This window comes from Macaca thibetana, chromosome 3 (genome assembly GCF_024542745.1).
Source record: "Macaca thibetana thibetana isolate TM-01 chromosome 3, ASM2454274v1, whole genome shotgun sequence".
In the NCBI taxonomy this organism is placed as follows: domain Eukaryota; kingdom Metazoa; phylum Chordata; class Mammalia; order Primates; family Cercopithecidae; genus Macaca; species Macaca thibetana.
The window spans coordinates 49,186,694-49,193,975 of record NC_065580.1 but is presented as its reverse complement, the minus strand read 5'-3'; the positions used below and the strand labels follow the sequence as shown (position 1 = coordinate 49,193,975).

At 39.6% G+C, this 7,282-nt stretch overlaps 1 pseudogene; it reads right to left on the bottom strand.

Moving 5' to 3' along the window:
- On the bottom strand, nt 1-2,090 carry LOC126950819 (eukaryotic translation initiation factor 3 subunit I-like; annotated as a pseudogene).
- Between the last annotated feature and the right edge of the window lie 5,192 nt (nt 2,091-7,282).

The window sequence follows — 7,282 nt, the reverse complement described above, 5'->3', positions numbered from 1 at the left end:
TCACCAGATGACTGTTACACGTGACATCTCAGAGGACACTGGATTTACTGGTGATCTGGAATACAATGATGAGAAAAGGACCAATATAATTGAAAAACTCAGTGATGGCCATCTTTTGTAAGCCAGGGAAGATGGTGGAAAATTCTCTCATAGAACTAGGTTCATTGGTAACAAGGGAGATCCCAAAATAATAGAGGCTAACTGGATATGCTTAACCATCAGCAGGAATGTGTGCACAATTGCTGTAATAAGCAGCAAAATCAAAGTGGAAGCCAGGAGACTCTGGCCCACAGAAAGCTATTCAGTTCCTAGGGGTAGGACAACAAAGATTGTTTATCAATTGTAATAATAAAATATATTTAAGGATGAGTGACCTGGAGCATGAGGGCAGCTATCTCAATAAAATGTCACAATAGTTTCTGGACCTGAGCCAAATCTCAGATCTGGAAATCAGATTTTGATTGGCCAAAAAAGAAGCTAGGTCTTGATAAGGAAGTACTCTGCAATACTATGGCAAGTGTATATGGCAATGACTTCCTCTGTTTTCTTCCAAAGCAACCTATGACCGGACCAGCTTCATGGGCCTATCATTTGCCTCTGCACTCAGAAGCGTTCTGTGCTTGGTTTAGTGCTCTGCTGTGATTATCATGAAATTCTTATTAATTTTTTCTTTGACTCTGTTTTTTTTAATTACCAAACAAATTTATTTCTCAGAGTTCAAAACATTATGTGAGAAGATTTCGTGGCCTAGATAGAGATCCAGCTTCTTACGCCTAAAACTCAAATTCAAAGTGTTTCATTCATGTCCCTGCAAAGGACATAATATCATTCACAGAAAACCAAATATTACATGTTCTCACTCATAAGTGGGAGTTGAACAATGAACATATGGGCACAGGGAGGGGAATATCACACAGCGGGGCCTGTTGGGGGGTGGGAGGCAAGGGGAGGGATAGCATTAGAAGAAATACCAACTGTAGATGATTGGTTGATGGGTGCCGCAAACCACCACGGCACATGTGTACCTATGCAACAAGCATGCACGTTCTGCACATGTATCCCAGAACTTAAATATAATAAAAAAGAAAAATAAAAAAATAAGAATTCATACAAGGTAGAGGTTGAAAAAAAAAAATCAAAATACTGTGGGTTGAAGTAGTAGATTATGAACATAACCATCCTCACTGCCACTGCCACTGCTGTAGCTCTTGCCATCAGGATGGAAGGCAACACTGTTGATAGGTCCAAAGTGCCCCTTGACTCTTCTGAACTCTTCTTCAAAGGCCAAATGGAAGAACCTGGACTCAAACTTGCCAAACCTGGTGAAGGTTGTGGTTACATCCGTGTCTTCCTGACCACTGCCCAGCACAACATGGTCATAGCTGGGGGAGAGGGTAGTTGAGCTGATGAGACGTTCTGTTCAGAAAGGCTTCTGATGTTGAAGATTTGTAGAGTCAAAAAGCTTGGCTGTGTTGTCTTTGGATGCAGTGACAAACGTGGTCATGTCCGTGGATAAATAGATGTTGCTGATCTGCTGGGAGTGCTCCTTAACATTCACCAACACCTCTCCAGGCTTGGCACTATACTGGTTGAGCTCTCCACTCTCATGGCCTGCAATGATGCAGTCCCCACAGGGCACTAGTGATTTTAGAGTTATTGCAAGGGATCTTCTGGTAGGACTCATTGTTGTCAGTCTGGCTCGGATCCTGCAGGTCAAATAAGCTCACAAAGCACTGATAGCTTTTCTGCTTCTCTGTGGAGAATATGATGATATTGCCCCCAAAGTCAAAACTGCAGATCCACACAGCTGAATTGTTCTTGAGTAGGGCCAGCTGTTTCCCTGTTTCACAGGCCCAGAGATGACAGCTATTGTCAGCTGAATGGACGAGGACATGCTTGGTGTCCCAGTCAGCATCCACATACCACACAGCTCTGGTATGGCCCAGGTAGATGCCCAGCCTCTCACCATTCACAGAGTACCATGCATTAACGATAGGTTCCTTGGCCGCGGTGAAGAGGAGGTCTCCTTCACAGTTATACTTCATCTGCCTAATGAACCACTCATGGCCCTATAGTAGGACCAGCTTCATCCCAGCAATGATGCAAGGAAAGCTGCAACTGATTCTGCGTTTTATATGTCTGATTTAACAAAGACTATGTATGCAAGCAGAGGAGATTGAGTAGGTACCATCTGTGTGCTTTCCGATTCTTGTCATTCCATTTGCACATAGTATCACCCCAGGAGCACGGAAATTCAGTGGGTCAAGGAAGCATGGGAATTCATTGAGACTCCGAGTGAGAACAAGTGTGTTGCACTTATGACTACATAATGTGGTCCTGAAGGCCACATTTTCCAGTTGAATCAAAACTTGCTTTAAACACAGAAGGAAGGCAGTTACATTCTAAGAAAAACAATGTCCAGGGAGCCCTTTTATCTCCTTCCTTACTCTTGTTATTTGCCTGCATTCATCAACCACTTATGCTGAAAATAATGATGTAGAAGAAAAGAGAGCAACTTACGTCCTTTCCTTTAGACATTCCTGACTCATTGTAACCTGAAGGTAGAAACTGTTGGTAGAATGTGTGCATATCAACAAGTAAAATTAAAATGGTTGGGTTTTATGGAGCATCTCCATTTCTGAAAAGAGTGAGGTATATATACATGCATGAGTTAGAAAATAAGAATTATGTCATTTTGGCAATTCCTCATATGAATTAAATGTTCTCATATTTGCTTTTAAAACTGGCATTGCACAATATTAAGGTGAACAGTATTTCACGTTAAATATGAGAACATTTAAAAGAAGTATTTGGGAATACTTCTTCAACCCATATTCTAAGTAATGTAAAAGGCTTCCAGCTTTAAGTAGGACCCAGAGCAGAAAAGATGTCTGCATCAGGTCTAACCTGTGGAACATATAGCTAGAAAGGACACAGCTATGGGTTCATGGGAAGTACCCATAGAATAATCACAACATAGACCCATAGCATTCAGGATTATCTATAGTGAAGAATAATAAACACTTTTGAAAAATAGCTCCTTGTGAGCTATTGAACCCATTAAAAAAGAGAGATACCAGTTAGCCAGAATTTTCCATTAAAAGTTGTATTCTATCAGACACACCAAGTCACAGTACAATGGAAATAATAGATTAGGCATGACTAGAGGCAATAAAAGGGTTATGCAGACATAAGTAAGATGAGCAAGTGGTCCAGACCCCCATGTTTTCTGACTCTCTTGAACCAGCTTTTCCCTCAGTTCACAGCTATAACCTAATGGGGGATTTTATAACCAGCTGATGGAGGAGAGAAAAGTCAAAATTGGTTTAAGGGTAAAATTTGGTTCAGATCAATCTTAATGGGAAGAACTGTATGTGGTTCTCTCGGTAATTCACTTTGTACGGAAAGAAAAGTAGTTTGAAATAGAATTGTCATCAACCCTAAGGGAGTATCAAATAACCTAGTTGCTTAGTCAGGTGCTTAGAAGAAGAAACATTGATAAATCAGAGCTAAAAAGGTCAGAGGCAAAGCCATGTGGAGAAATCTGTAGGCATGGGTACAAAGAACTTTGCAGCAGTCAGCTAGTTGATGCTAGTAGCCTTTGTCATTGGCCATTAATGGAGAAAGTAGCACAGTGACAGATAAAGGCTAACAGCCTGGGGTCCACTCCACAAAGTTAATCAAGCTACTGCTGCTAAAAAATGTCCAACTTGCAAACAACAAAGACTTAAGCTCAGTTCTACCCATGGCACCATCTTTTGAGGGGTTCAACAAGAAGTTTGGTGGCCGGTTGCTTACATTGGACTATTCCAGACTGGAAGAGACAGTGATTCATCTTTACTAGAATTTACACACACATATTCAAGGTAAAGTTTGGCCTAATGTGCTATTAGGGCCTCAGTAAGCATCACTCTCCCTGGGTTTAAAGGGTATTTGATCCACTGCACAGGATCCTATACAGTATTGCACAAAAAGCAGTCTATCGCAAAGGCCATGTGGTGGTAGCCACATACCGCTGACTCCATCCATACAGCACCGACCAGAAGCTGCTGGCCTGATAAAACAATGAGACATTCTACAGAAGATACAACTGAAGCACTGTCTTGGAGATGAGATCCTGAAAGGACAGAAAACCATGAACTAGAACAAAATAATACCCTAAACCAGTGACCAATAATTTGCCTTCATGTCCTTGTAAGGCAGAATAAACAAGACCAGAAACAAAAACATAGACATAGAAATGGCTCCACTCACCAACACATCTAGTAATCTACTTATTTTTGCTTAACATCCCATGGACTCTGAATTATGTGGTTTGTTTACAGGTCCAAATCCTCATGCCAAGAGACCACCAGACAAAATGAAAGAGTCACCATTCTGTGAGGGATAATAGACTGACCATCAGGAGTAGGCAGGCCAGATAAGTGGGGATAAAGAAGAATATGTTTGGCAATTAGATGAGAGCCCCTGTTGTGATGCTAGCCCAATTTCTAACAAAAAACAGAAAATACAACAGCCCTGGTCTGAGCAGATCATGGTGACTAGTGGCTCAAATCTAATAGATATAAAACTCTGGACCATCCTTATAGTTAAGGCATCCAAGTCAGCACAGCTTACAGAAAGGGTCAGGGGAATGTCTAGTGGTTGATATAGGAGGGAGACAAAGAATATCACTTGCAGCCTCAGAAAAAGCTGCAGTAAAGTGAGAATAGAAAGTCTGTGATTTATCTCACCATTTTCTCCTATTATATACTTCTCCAGGAAAAGTGGCACACAAAAATCCTGAAGGAGCTCTCTAAGAACTTATGTGATACATGTAGAACTGCACAGGGCAAGCAGTGGATGGTAGTGTATGCCTTGGTGAGCCATGCAGGTTACCTGCTGCACCCCAGGCCTGAAACACTCATTTTCCCAGCTTTTCAGGAGTGTTGGCAGCTGACAATTCTCTCCTGAGTTCCTCTCAGGTCATCATTCTCAGATGAAGAAAGCAGTTCGTCCAGAGTCAAGTTCTCTTCCTGGGAGCAGCCCAGGAATAATGACTGGTTACAGTAGAGTATTGATATGGCTTGACTTTATCCCCACCCAAATCTCATGTCGAATTATAATTCCCAATGTTGGGGGAAGGAGGTGGTGGGAGGTGATTGGATCATGGGGGTGGATTTCTCCCTTGCTGTTCTCATGACAGTGCGTGAGTTCTCACAAGATCTGGTTGTTTAAAAGTTTCTCCTTTCACTCTCTCTCTCCTGTCTCCATGTGAAGATGTGCTTGCTTCACCTTCACCTCTACCATGATTATAAATTTCCTGAAGCCTCTCCAGTCATGCCTCCTGTATAGCCTGTGGAATGGTGAGTCAATGAAGCCTCTTTTCTTTATAAACTATCCAGACTCAGGTAGGTCTTCATAGCAATATGAGAATGGACTAATAGAACATAAAAGCTTGTCTTGCTTTCCTTGATTAAAGACAACTCTAAAGAGGCATCCAAGCAAAGGAGCTCCCTGTGCTATCAGCTGAGGCCTTTTTATGACTGCACACCTTTCTACTCAGTTGTACTTCTTTTGATCTCCTATTATGTACAATAAACTTCCTGCAAATCTGTGTCTGAGAATCTGTTTCCTGGGAAATCTAACCCGTGACCCTGCCCAAATATTCAACACCACTGTTGCAAATCTCAAAAAATAAGGGAAAGGATAGGAGAAACATTTTGCAGATACACAGATTGCTGTAGCATTATCCAACTATAGAGAGCTATAGCTTTGATATAAAATAGTGTGTATTGCATATAAAAACCCCAGACAACAGTATAGCTAAACTAAATTACCAGACAAATAAATTCCTTTCCTCATCATTGATTTAATAGGAAAAATAACATGGGAGCTGAGGAAAGTTCCATTTATATGCAATGTAAATGAAACTGAATAAAGACTTTTATTTCTTTATGAGATGTCAAATTAAAAAGCTGATAGGAGCTGTAAATGAACTGAAACAGGATGAAGAGGGTAAAAATCCCACACTATTTTTTGATTGCTGGTTACATAAACATTACAAGGATTATCAGAACTAGGCATTATTTAACAAGCTGATCATAAGAAAGCAGAAATAAATGAACATTAATTGCATTGGAATTTGAAGTCAAATATAGAGGAAATATTTTAGGAAGATGAAGCAATACAACTGATCATGTTAAAGTAGCTAAAAATCATGTCCATACATATGTCTTTCCTAGATTTCCAGATTATTAATGTGATTCCTGTAACACTGGCATTTCCCTCTGCTGAGAATCATAACAGTTTTTTTACTTTTGAATGTTCTCCTAGAATAGCTTCTCAGACAGAATCCTAATTGTATTATCAGATTCGGCATAAACTGTATCAGGCATAAATATAATTTAGTCATAATCCTAATGACCTAAATAGTCACTTTAGCTGGGACCCAATGATGATTTTATCTCAGCATCATTTATTATTCAGTGTTTTTACCTCTAAGTAGGGAAACCTTCTTTCTTTTGATTACAATCCTAATATTTTTTTCAATAATGGTTTACTGTCCCTTGGATATACCAGAGAAGTCAACCTGTCCTACAGGATACCTATGCTTATATGAAAAAAAATGAGAAAAGAAAACTACTTTTGTATTTTGATTGCAATTCTATCACATTAGTGGACAAAATTATTCTAAAATCAGCATACATTAAATACTTTACAGCTATGCTTAATGTGACCTAGGTTCTTATGTAGCACTACCTCAGGCAAGTTACCTACGTTCTCTTAGTCTCCTTCACGGTAATAAAAGTATCACAATTGTATTAGGTCCACCTTAAAGACCATCTAAGAAACACTTATTAATTAATATAAATGAGTGAGTCTTAAATTAAGGTTCTCAGTAAAATCTAATAATGGTAATAATAATAATAACAGCTATGTTGACAAGCCAGTCAAAGAAATAACAGTAACACATAATAATACCATAAGTTTCATAGGCTATTTTAAGTGAAATGGAAGAGGATAGCCAGTTTCACATGCATGGCTAGCATAATAAAACTATCTTTCTTTTTGGGGATCCAACAGTTGACTTTGACTCTTCTCTGAGCATCAGTGATGTGAAGTAGTGCATATTTTCTGAGGCCCTCTAGTTTTACCTTCCCTCACAGTGGAAAGAACATCAAGCCTTATAATGCAATTGAGATCTTCCTTAAAAAAACGCCTTAGCTCAGTGACTGATCATACAATTTGTTGACAAAAGGAACTTTCTTAAGATAAATATTAAAATTGTTTGAGTGCTTGT